At 31.9% G+C, this 12251-nt stretch overlaps 1 protein-coding gene across 6 annotated transcripts in view; it reads right to left on the reverse strand.

Annotated features, from left to right (window-relative positions):
* Positions 1 to 12251, reverse strand: part of LOC119611356 (syntaxin-binding protein 5) — a 73719-nt gene that overhangs the window by 60299 nt on the left and 1169 nt on the right. The window contains exons 1-2 of one of the 6 annotated variants that reach the window (XM_037966936.1): positions 3944 to 4345; positions 2946 to 3319 (exon numbers count right to left, since the gene is read on the reverse strand). The exons of 2 other annotated variants lie outside the window; for them this stretch is intronic. The gene's annotated coding sequence lies outside the window, so the exon portion shown is untranslated. Of the gene's footprint in view, positions 1 to 2931; positions 3320 to 3460; positions 3575 to 3943; positions 4346 to 12251 lie in introns of those variants that run through there. 3 more of the 6 variants (XM_037966921.1, XM_037966951.1, XM_037966927.1) reach the window with 3 other exon arrangements.

Genomic DNA, 12251 nt, shown 5'->3' on the forward strand with positions numbered 1-12251 from the left:
TTTCTATTCCAATTTCTTGACTTAATTTTTTTTTTTCAACTGATTCCAAGAAGTTATTACAGAATTAGTTCGAATTCTATTGATCTAGAGTAATATATAACTAGTGTAAACTATAACCTTGCTCCTAGAAAAGTCTTTAGAAGTATTTTAGAATTATAACAATGTTTCAGAAATAATTCTAGTTTCTTAATGATTCGTTCTTAATCATTCGGTTTCAACGTGTGCTTTTCAGACCCCTCGGGGGCATGTTACCTTGCTTAATGTTCCTCCATCTTGGTGTTATTGCAATCCCGGGGAAAAGAGGTGCTAATGTACCTCTAGTCTGCCGCGACTATAAACTGGTGATGATCATGGGGTCAAATCAGAGAACCACATAATCTGGTACCACGTGAACCTGCAGCTCACAGAGCAGAGTTTCGGACTTTGTCTTATATTATACCGGAACTATAAACTGGTGATGATCATGCGGTCGAATCAGAGAACCACATAATCTGGTACAAGGGGACCGGCAGTTCATAGGACAGAGTTTCGCACTTTGTCTTGTCTTGGTTATTGAAGAGGTACCGTCGGGGTGTGCGGGAAGAGAATGTTGTTTCAAAGACTTATGCACGGTAAAGTCTATAATTCGAGATAAGTTCGGTATTGTTGCCGAGACAACAGAGGAGAGACTGTGGGGCTAAACATTAGAAATGAGTTAGTGTCAAGTGTAGTAAGGATTCGTGGTTCTGTTTACTGATTACGTCACTAGGTGCTGTTGCCGACTCAACACTGGCCATCCTATCTGCGTGACTGTAAACGGAAGTGATGTCTTTGCATCTCGGAAGTTGAGCAACAGAGTAGGAATGGTCAGAGATTAGATACCTAGAGTCCTTGAGCAGAGTGCTGTACATGGATCGGCAGAACCATGTACAAAAATTTCCACCTGGGTATAAGAAACACAAAGGGTGAGTGGTCAAAAAGCACACCCTGCGGATGAAAAGGCCAATTGGGTCTTCAAGGCAGGTGTTCACATTTCAGAAGTGGTGAACTTGACACGAAAGACAAAAATTGCTTAGATCAGCCATAAAAGTTTAAATGCAAAAAATTTAAGGAATTGCTCCATGAAAACTACTGTCAAATTCAACAAAAGCTTGCACAGTTCATACAAATTGAAATACTGCTTTAACAATATGAATAATAACCATGTTTACACCGAATCATTAGTTGCTTTACGATATCCTGTATGTGAAGCTAACCAACCGAAGCGACACCAAAGCTAAATATCCATGGTGCTAAGGTAATGCTGTGTTTTTGTTGGGACTAAGAGAGTTCTATCTACTGATAATCATCCTCACCAGCTCAAGGATCCTGCACCGAATGCAAATAACTCCTTTAGAGCATTGATCAATAAATACCCATGATATGTGGCCATATCTTGACAAAGTTCAGTCACATATTGCGGTTCCATTCAAAAACTTTAAGAAAGAAGTGGTTGATAAGTTTTCCTCATCCACCTTAATGTCCAGATCTTTCCCCGTCCGTTTACTAATTGTTTCTATCGTTGCAGAAAGCTTTCTCTGGGATACGCTTGACTTTAGAACAGTATATGCGAAATTGAATTCATTCGTTATTGTAATCAAAACATAAACAGTTCTTTTAGCGTGGAGTCCATATATTGGCAGAATGATTGGAAAAGGTCATAGTTAATAACTGTTTCAAAATAAATTTCTTCTTCAAAAATTGAGACTGATCCGGAACTAATCCAAAAAAAACATTTAAAGTATCGATGTCCTATAGGTGATGACCAAGTAAACCACACATGCATTACATCAGACTAATGAACCTGATCCATGCCTGCATTACATAGGACTACTAAAATGATCATGTGCACCTATAATGTTTGCAGCGGATTCGTTTTTGGATTGCCTAAATTTTAATAAACGAGCATAAATTACAAAAAATGCTATACACTAAGATAAATCGTTACATATGGCAACACCAATTCTATTTGACAATATAGAGTCGAGTAGAGAATTAAAAATGAAAAGTGTATTGTTAAAGAGAGTGAGAAATCGAAATTGCATGTTTAAAAAACGTATTTAAATACATTAAATAGATATATTCAAACACACATACAAACACACACATAGATACACGTTTACGCATTCTAATAGGAATGTATGAGTATGTAGTACATACATACATACATATGAATGTGTGTTTGAGTTTGTATGATATATGTTGTACGTGTAATGATGGCACGATTTATAATTATGGTCAAAATATAACAGGCAACTCGTCATCATAATCATCACCATTATCGTCATCATCAGAGCTGAAAAAGATGCTGCTGTATGAATATCAAACAGGGCACACAAACAACCGACGATACAGCCATACAACCATCCATCCAACTAACAAAATGTAAAATCCCTATTGTATTTCAAAAAAATACCTACAAACTTGCAAAACACACTCTCACACACACACACACATTGTGTTAGTCTTGTTATGGTATTGTAGTTGTAGTAGTATTAGTGTTGCTAATGGTGGGAAACGGAAACATTGAAAAGGAAGTTGAGTGGGGAATTTAAAGATGACGATGACTTTGTTGCTGTTGTTTTTGTGTAAAAATGGTGGGTCCCTGATATACACACATAGTTTTATAGTGATGGTTGGCATATTCAAATAAAACAACTAAGAAAAAAGGAAAGAAACAACAAGATGATGATGGCGATGATGATGATGTTGAAGGCTGTTTGCTTGCCTGCTGCCTAACTGTTATATTTAATTTGATGCCATCATGTATCTATACACTTCCCGTTCACCTTGTTTTTAATTTCTTTTTTGTAATTTAGCATATTTTTTTTAAGTTTTGGTTTTTCTTTATTTTATTTTTCGGGGAGAGTTAGGAGGTGGGTTGTATTTGTTTTTCTTTTATATAAAACTTACACATTCCAACATACTTTATGTTTTAGTTGGTTAATTGCGTTTTCTTGAATACTCATAAAGAAAAGCGTAGTTTTTTGTTTAAAACATATTATACTTATTAAGTATTTTTTTCGCAGTTTTTTTTTTCTATTTCTACTCGTAGTGTAAATTAATTCGGTTTTATTTAAAGCTTTAATTATTACTTTTTTATTATTATATTATTATTCGTTTTGTAGTATTTAGTTTTAATTATTTTATGCTTGTAAAAAGTAAATTATTTAGAAATAGGATACGTAGTAGTTGTAGTAAAAAAAAACTTCTTTTGTTTAGAAAAAATATGTATCAATTGATTTTTCACTTTAGATATGTAACACAAAAATTATGGGTGAGCAAAATTTTTTCACTTGTGCTAAAAAAGGAGCAAATATAGAAAGAAAGAAAAAAAGTTAACAGATTTAATCAAATTATCAAAAACTTGAATAAATAACAAGAAATTTGGTGAAATAACTTTGTATCTGTTGTACGAAAGATTTATGGTATTTTTTACTACCGATTTTAATAATTTTTTGTACACTTGATTGGAGGAAAATATTATTAAAAAAATCTTTAAAAATTTTAATTGGTGTTGTTTAGTTGCAAATTATAAGGATCCACAAAAATGAATGTGTATATAGAGTATGAAATGAAAAGATATTCACGTATATCTAGATGGATGGTTGGTTGGCTGAATGTATAAGTGAGTGAGTGTTTGAGTATGTGTGTTAATGTGTCGGTATTCGCCAAAATGCGCATGTTTCAAAACTTTCATTGCGGTGAATTTTCTGCAAATCTTTTATTTGTTCTTCGTCCGTCCATCCGTTTGTCAATTTGTGCGAGTGGTGAATTAATTTCTTTGTTTCCTTCAAATTTGTGTGTGAAACTTTCAAAAAAAAAAAAAAAATACTCAATTTTTCTGTTATTTTTTCAAGTCACATGACTCTACTACATACTTATTCAAATATACATATATTTATATCTACATTTAGGTACGTACATTGAATTTATATTTTTTTTTTTTTTTTTTTGCAAAACCAATTATTTAGATCTTTTCGTAGAATTTATCCCATCATTATATAATTTGTTAATAATATTTTGTTGCCATTTGCTAACAAATGGCATTTGCACTAAAAACACAATTCGCTTTAAATAACGTAGAAAATATACATTTAGCTGAGAAATATTGTCATTATTAGCTTTGATACAAAACTATGTATTTGTTTTTCTTTGTGAATTTTTAATTTAACAACTTTTTTTAATAATTTAATTTGTGTGTATTTATTTTATATGTTTTTTTTTTCTTTTTAATATTGTATGTATATATTGTAGATATACATATGTAGTACATATGTCTATTTTTTATTATAAATGTGCGTATTTCATTTCAATAACACCAACAGACTTCAAAGGATAATATAAAACTGAAATGCTAAATAGTTTGTAGTATACTACTTATAGTCAAACTTACCACATTTGGCCTAATAAATGCATTTTCCTCATCTCTCATCTCAGTTACACACTTTACGCTCTCTTTCAGAGCGTTACGCTCACATCCTTATTCTCAGATTAGTATTTATTTGGTTATATAGATAGATACACTTAAAAGTTACCAGCCAGCGAGATAACAAACAACATATTAAACCAAAATCAAAACAACAACGACAACTTATTAAACATTCAAATCAAAGTATCTACAATTATTCGTACAGTGGTGAATTTATAAAATATTATTCATTTTTATTGTATAAAATTTGCACAATTGTAATCAAAGCTGCATAAATATATTCAGTGTTTTTAAACGGAATACCTAAAGTCCTGAAACTGAACATTATAAATTTAAATTTTATATTCATAACTCGAATTTTGATTAAAATTATTTTTTGATAGCCGGAGGAAAAACCTAATTAGTGTCATATGAAAAAATAATAATCTCCAGAACTTGGTTTCCTAGAATTGTCTAATTAGTGTTTCTGAGGGTAGTTATATTTGGTATAACATGGCAATAACACTGTTTCACTGTGTTATCCACATTATCTTCCACTAATAATATGTACCATCATACTAACCTCGAACGTATTCAATCTGAAACTTCTGATCCTCTTCTCGTTTGTATCACGTTTCATTATTCCAAGTGGTCACTAGAATTCTATCGCCCATCTTTCATCGAACATTATATAATAGTCATGTTAACTTCCTCAAGTTATACGAATAACTTACCACTGGAAGAGTAATTGGATAAGGTTCCCTTAAGTCCCTTAATTGCATTATGAATATCGATAATATGTCAATATCTATTGACGCCATATTTAATCCAATCTATTTAACAAATTCTGCTATAACACGGACTTCCATCTGGAATATAGTGTTGTGAAGGTAGACAAAGCATATATCGATTTTTGGGTTTTCAATGTAGATCCGCAGGCGGCTTTATCTTACAGTTAAGAGTCATTTGCGTAGCAACAGGCTCCCATGGATGATTGATCTAATATTCCACTTTAGCATGGTCATTCATCTGGGATCAATAACTCACGGTTACTTAATAATTGATGTATCTGTTATTGGATCAAGACCAGTAAAAATTCGACTAAAAAGAGCCTATCGGCTATGAATGCCGACCTATATTAAATGAACGTTACGATTCGGTGAATACACAGAAATATTTTCAGAAATTTATTCGACGTAGTGCTCACATCCCAGGTATAGTGCCCTCCGGGCATGTTTCCTTGATGATAGACCGCATCTTGGTGTATTGCAATCCGGGGGTATAGAGGTGCTACCAGTACCTCTAGTCTGCCGTGACTATAAACTGGTGTTTACAATTTACTGCCTGGCCTAGTCCTTGTATAAATTGAAAAGAGGTCTAACGAGGTGGCCAGTTGCCAACAGGACTTGTCCTGGCTGGTCAGTTGGTTGAGGTTCCTTCGGGATCCACGTAGTGGCTGTGGTTTAAACCCAGATCGCGGAAAGAGGGTGCTTGGATAAAAGACTTATACAAGGTGAAATATAATTTGCATGATACATTTCTGTTATCGTTCCTAGATGCTGGAGCGGTACAAATTACAGTGCATGACTGTGGATTAATAAAATGTTGGATTTGAGCTGGTAATGAAAGATTGGGTATACGAGGTGGAGTTTTCTGGTGTTTTCTGATGTCTACTCTGATTCTATAGAGAGAATGGAGTAATTGATGGATTTGACGGATGGAATGATGATGTTGGACTACGGTCTAGCAAGAGTTGAAGGATAGAAGTGGTGAAAGGTCGTCACTGCCCTTTCTTTAATTTATTGGCGATTTTCCTACATGGTTGAGTGCATGCTCAACTTATCACAGTGGGTCTTTGTGACAACTGAAATAAAGTCTTGTCAGTTAATATGATCCGTGTTTCGGACTACCAATTACGTCCCTCTAGGTGCTGTTGCCGAAACAACACAGCCATAGAAGTGTGGTTGGGCGACATTATGTCGGGATAGATTGAGCTTGCTAATGACACCTGTATTTCCCCAACGTGTTTACTATGGCAAGAGATTAGATAGCTCGAGTACTTGAGCAAAGTGCTTGTACATAGACCGGACCATCCATGTACAAAAATTGCAACCTGTGTGTAAGATACACAAAGGGGCAGTGGTGAGTTGTTTATTTTTTACTCATCCAGTGGTTGCAATAGACCACCGTGAGATAGGCCATACTCACGTAAAGCTCTTCAACTTCAATCCCAGGTATGGTATGCAACGTGTACGCTGAACTCGCTGTAGTAGTATTATATATATGGTACAGAGAAAACCTCTAGATTATTAAAGCTCAAGTCAGAATAGGTCTAATAACGCTTTTGTAAAGCCAGTGTATTTGTGCCTATGATACTCCAACATAACGCCGGCACTAATGTGCCATATTTGTTCTATCCTCTTAATAAGGAATGATTATGTATTAGTAATAAGGGATTTAGTGCAGAATTTTTGATACCTATATGAAAATTATGATATAGCCTCTCCTTACCGTTATCTATATAATTAATAGGCAAGGCGATTTTTTAGTTATTTGTGCACAGATGTACACAATATATTAATATGATCGGTTCAGAATTTTGGTAGCTATAAGCGTTTAAAATTGTTAATAATACATAGAAACTAAAGTCACACGTACTTTAGGATGTCCCGTGGACCAAAATAAAAAACAATTTTTTTGAAAAGGTCCTCAGTTCCCTACCCGGAATTGAAAATCTTGATCTCAGTACAATATGTTCAAAAACAATGTTCTGCAATCTTTTCGAAATGGGTCTTAAAAAGTCCGTAATTTTGAGCTTATCGCGGGAAAAATAATTAAAATATTTGTTATTGCATTACTGGTGCGCAAAACGAATTTTAGTGTTTTATAAAAGGCATATAAATTTCAAAAAATTCTATAATGGACCAAACCAAATGCCAAACTACTTTTCAAATATTTTTCTGTATAAGCTAAAAATTTCGACAACTTTGACACCTATTTCCATAAAAAGTGAAAATAACATGCCTCTCCAACCCACTAAAAATCATATTGTGGACCAAAAATACTATACAAAAATTTTAAGATTATTTTTCCCGCAATCAGCTCAAAATTACGGAATTTTTGAGGACCATTTCAAAAAAATAGAAAATATTTTATTTTTTACAAATTATACTGAGGTCAGGATTTTCAATCGCTGGTAGGGAACTGAGGACCATTCGAAAAAAAATATTTGTTTATTTTTCTCGTGTTCAGTACATTAATATGTATCGATTGAGAGGTATTCCTACATGAAATTATTAAAAAGGCTGGTCCTCGGGAATTTATAGTCGGGCTTGGTAATTCAGAAATTTTTTAACAATTTGCTGACAAAAATGGATTAATGAGGGGTTATATGGGGGCAGGGGGTTAATATGGTCCTATCCTTATAACTTTTGGTAGAGGGATTTACGTCTGTCATCATGATATTAATGTTTATAAGTGAATTTTGACGAAAATCAGTAATATCATTAAGAACATTTAACAAACATATTTATGAGCTCAAAAGCCCTCCGGGTGGTACGGTTTTATGGGTGCTATACTAAAAAATGATCCGATTTTAACTATTTTCAATAGACTTTGGGTCAAAAGATGAGTATGTGCCAAATTTCATCAAATTATCTTGAAAATTGCGACCTGTAGAGTGCGCACAAGGTTTACATGGACACACAGACGAACAGACAGGCAGGCAGACAGACAGACGGACAATCTAAATTGACTCAGAAAGTGATTCTGATTCTGAGTGTACCGATTGGTATACTTTAAGGTGAGTGTACGACCAATATTTTTGGGTGTTACAAACATCGGCACAAACGCATAATACCCTCCCCACTATAGTGGAGTATGTTATAACAAAAGAGCTTATTGAAAAAAGAGAGGAGAAGTGCACCACATATCTGCTGGAGTATAGTTTTTGTTTGTGTTTTTACATACATATTTTTATTATCAGAATTATTTAATTTAACAGGGAAGCGAAAATCGCCAAAAATCGCCATAAATATAATCAGCGCTTAGCGGGATATTGGATATCAAAGGTTACAATAATCAATCAAATATGTATCTTATCTTTTAATCTTGGGAACCTAACTATCAACTCAGAACAAATTCAATAATATCAAATTTGGGTCTTCATTAACTCACTTTTTACGAGATTTCTTTATTTTTGGCCCAATTTTTTTAGTAATTTTTTTGATACAATTTTTTAAAAATAAAAAAAAAAAAAAAAATTAAATTCGAAAATATTATTGACATTTTGTTTGTAAATTACAAACTTGCAGATCTGAATTTATCCCTCATAGTTCATTTCTATTTATACTTTTTCCGACAAACTCTTGGAAATGTGAGAGATAAAAATGTCATCTATTCACCAAAATTTAAAATTATTGCAACGTAATTTTTAATATTTTTGTGACAGGAATTCATTGTTAGAGAGTTGTGAGGAAGATCAGTAAAAAATTTTACATAAGAAATAACAACAATTATTTAATTTTTTTCTCCTGATTTAACCCGTTTAGCATTTTCTTTCATTAATAATAATTCAAAAATTTTACGTCCTAGATTTTTTTAAATATTTTTTCTGGACATAGACGGCCAAAATAAAGAAATCCATATAGGTTTTATATCATGAGCAAAATCTTTGTAAACCAGTGTTATTATGACTTGAAAAATTATCTTTTTTAAATAAAAATACTTTGGAGGAGGAAAAGTTAAGTACATTTTTTAAAAAGGTTCCTGTATGTTGAAAAATTTAATTTCGCATTCTAATAAAACTTCAAATACTAAAAAATATTTTGCTATTAAAGCATAAACTTCAATTAAGTTTTCATCATATTATCATGTTAAACTATTCCTTTTGTTCTTATTAATTTTTTATTCTGTTATATACTGAAATGTTATCAATGGTAATAACAGAAGATAAAGCTCTTACATGAGCTTTTATTTTAAAAGTTTTCCATGTATGTTATTGTACATAGAGATGACAACTTGTTATTTACGTAACTATTATAACTTCCGTTATCATCTTCATTTGTAATACATACATATAGCAATACGTACATACGGGTTTTAATATACATACATACATATGTATGTATGTAAATATGTATATCCATACAGATAGAAAAATTATTGTAAATTCTTAGTGATGCCAATATACATATGTATGTATTGCATTATCCTTAAAATAAAGAAAATATAATAAGAAATAGAGCTTTACTATTTGAGGATTTTTATTTACGAAAAAGTACAACTAGTTCCCCGTTCACGCTTAGAATAAAAATGCTCTAGAATGTCGCCTTTTATAGGATTTCATGCAATCAGGACCCTATATGTTTAATTTTCTGTTTCTAGTTTCAATATTGCAGGAAACTGAAAAAGTATCGTTTAAACAACGAACTCTTAAATTAAATTTTATGTTTCTAATCTCAATATTATAGAAAATTTAAAAAGTTCCAGAAAGCCCCATTTTCATTCAATTATCAAAAGGAAAAACTTCGTCTCTTAACCTTTCTATATGGGTGCACGGACTATGGAAGGTTTTTAAAATGGCTCTAAGAAAAAACGATTATTTTAACCTAATACTAGTTTAGTTTAATTACTAAGCCACATTATAATAGCTTCAAAAATGATTGTCCTTCAGACAGACGCGGTTATAAGTGTTATATATTTTGGCGCGTTAATAGGACGGTAATATCTATGTTCACAATAGAGTATTCCAGCAAATTGTATTTATATTTATTTTATCAACAATATTTTAAATGGTACCAGCAAACTGCACCTCATCAGGTTTGGTCGAATTCGGCTTCGATATTACAATATAATCGCAAGTCAGCGATATTTATTCATCAGTTGTATTATATGTTGTTAATATCTTCCGATATTGTTATCCATTCACTACATTTCCTGCTAAATTCGGATCTCTTTCAAAATTACTGTTCGAGAATGCAAATGATTTTTAATTTAGGAGATATAAGGTTACTGAATTTAACCTATTTTATGTACTCCCTAAAATGTCCCAAAATCTGTTTTTAGTAGATCTACATGAGTGAATACATACAGCTGTATAGAGTGTGTGATGATAAATTTGTAATATAATCAAAATTTAATCTAAATCTATCTTGCGGGAATTTAAAAATTTATCTTGAGTAAATTTAAATAAAATGTGCTAAATGTTCCCAAGCATTCAATTTAATTAGAGTTTCAATTTAATTAGAATTAAAAGAGTTTACAACAAAATTATTAAAGTTTTAACAAAAACAACAGAACCTTCTATATGCAAAAATTATCTTCAACCAAAATCTAGACCTCAATTCTCATTTTCAAATATTTATCACTACTAAAGAGGGATGCTTAACAAAAACCAATTTATATCGAAATTTCGACGTTTTGGGAAAAAATATAAAAATTGTTAATTAACCACCGGACAAAGTTCTTTCCAAAAATATATGTTCCATTCCATGAGCAAACAAAAAATATAAATTTGTAAACATGTGTAATTTTTAAGACGAAAAATAAAAATTCATACATATTTAAAATATTGCTTTAATAAAGCAGCTTCAACATTTTGAGAAATTATTTATTAAAATGTGCAAATTATTTTTAGAAATTTTTAACTTCGAAAATAAGTTTGTATTTTCAAAACTCGGCAATGACTTGTGTTTACATAACCACTTACTTTTCAATGACTACTGCATACCGTTTGCATTACTTTTCAGTACTCTTATATTGACTTACAATCGGATATATAAGTACTTTATTTTTTTCATGAAAAGGAGCGCACAACAGGCCCGATAGTGGCCTATTTCTTCGGATTTGATGTACTATACATCCCCCAATCAACCTAACCTAAGTACTTTATTCTGAGTTTTGCCGTTTTATTTAAGCCTTCTAATTGAGAACAAAATAACTTTTAAGCTCTCTATTTGTAAGTGCTTATTTAAGTAGTTATTTGTAAGCGAGCGTACTTCAGTCAGTACTTGCCATCATAATTAAGTAAGATTTTCCGGGCTATGTTTACATATGCCTTTATTTCAGAGAACGTTTATAAAATAAAATTTCTGTAATATTTAACGAGATTTATGTTGTATGTCGTCACCTGAAGTGCAAAAGGGCGTAACAACCAAAAAATTGGAAATCGACCTTTTGATTGAAAATGGTCCACTGCATCAAAATACATGTTGTCACAAATTTTTATAATTCTATTGTCAAAAACATCAACTTTATTTACATGAAATACAGAGGAAAAAAATAAACACGCCTGGTACCAAATTGACACATGTTAACAAACGTGGTAAACTCACTATTGGCAACGCATTTGGAGCTTACCAAGTTTGTTAACTTTTAGACAACGGATGTGCATAAAGTTTAGACTGCGACAACGAATTGTTGCAATGTTGACAAAGTTGAGTGGTCTACATTATATGATGTTGTTGTATGTATGTATATACATTGACAACGGATGTTATTAAAAAAATTTGGTGTTAATTTGGTACCAGGCGTGTATATTTATTTTTTCCTCTGTGTACAAGACAAAATGCTTTCATTTTGTTTAGTATTTTGTCTCACCTGTAAAATTTTTAAAAGTTTTGTTGCGTCTTTTTGCATTTCACGTGTCAATATATTAATTTTACCTTTAAAAAATTTAATATCTCCGAAATTTTCAATATTTTTGAAATAATATGAACAAATTGGTATAACCTCTTAAAAGCACCTTTTTATCTTTTGACCCAACTCACGTATCACTTTCGAGTCTAACCACTCGATTACAACCCAAAAGTTTTGAAATCTC

This window comes from Lucilia sericata, unplaced genomic scaffold (genome assembly GCF_015586225.1).
Source record: "Lucilia sericata isolate MDLA Ls3-8-SP2 unplaced genomic scaffold, ASM1558622v1 Contig000031F_arrow, whole genome shotgun sequence".
Lineage (NCBI taxonomy): Eukaryota > Metazoa > Arthropoda > Insecta > Diptera > Calliphoridae > Lucilia > Lucilia sericata.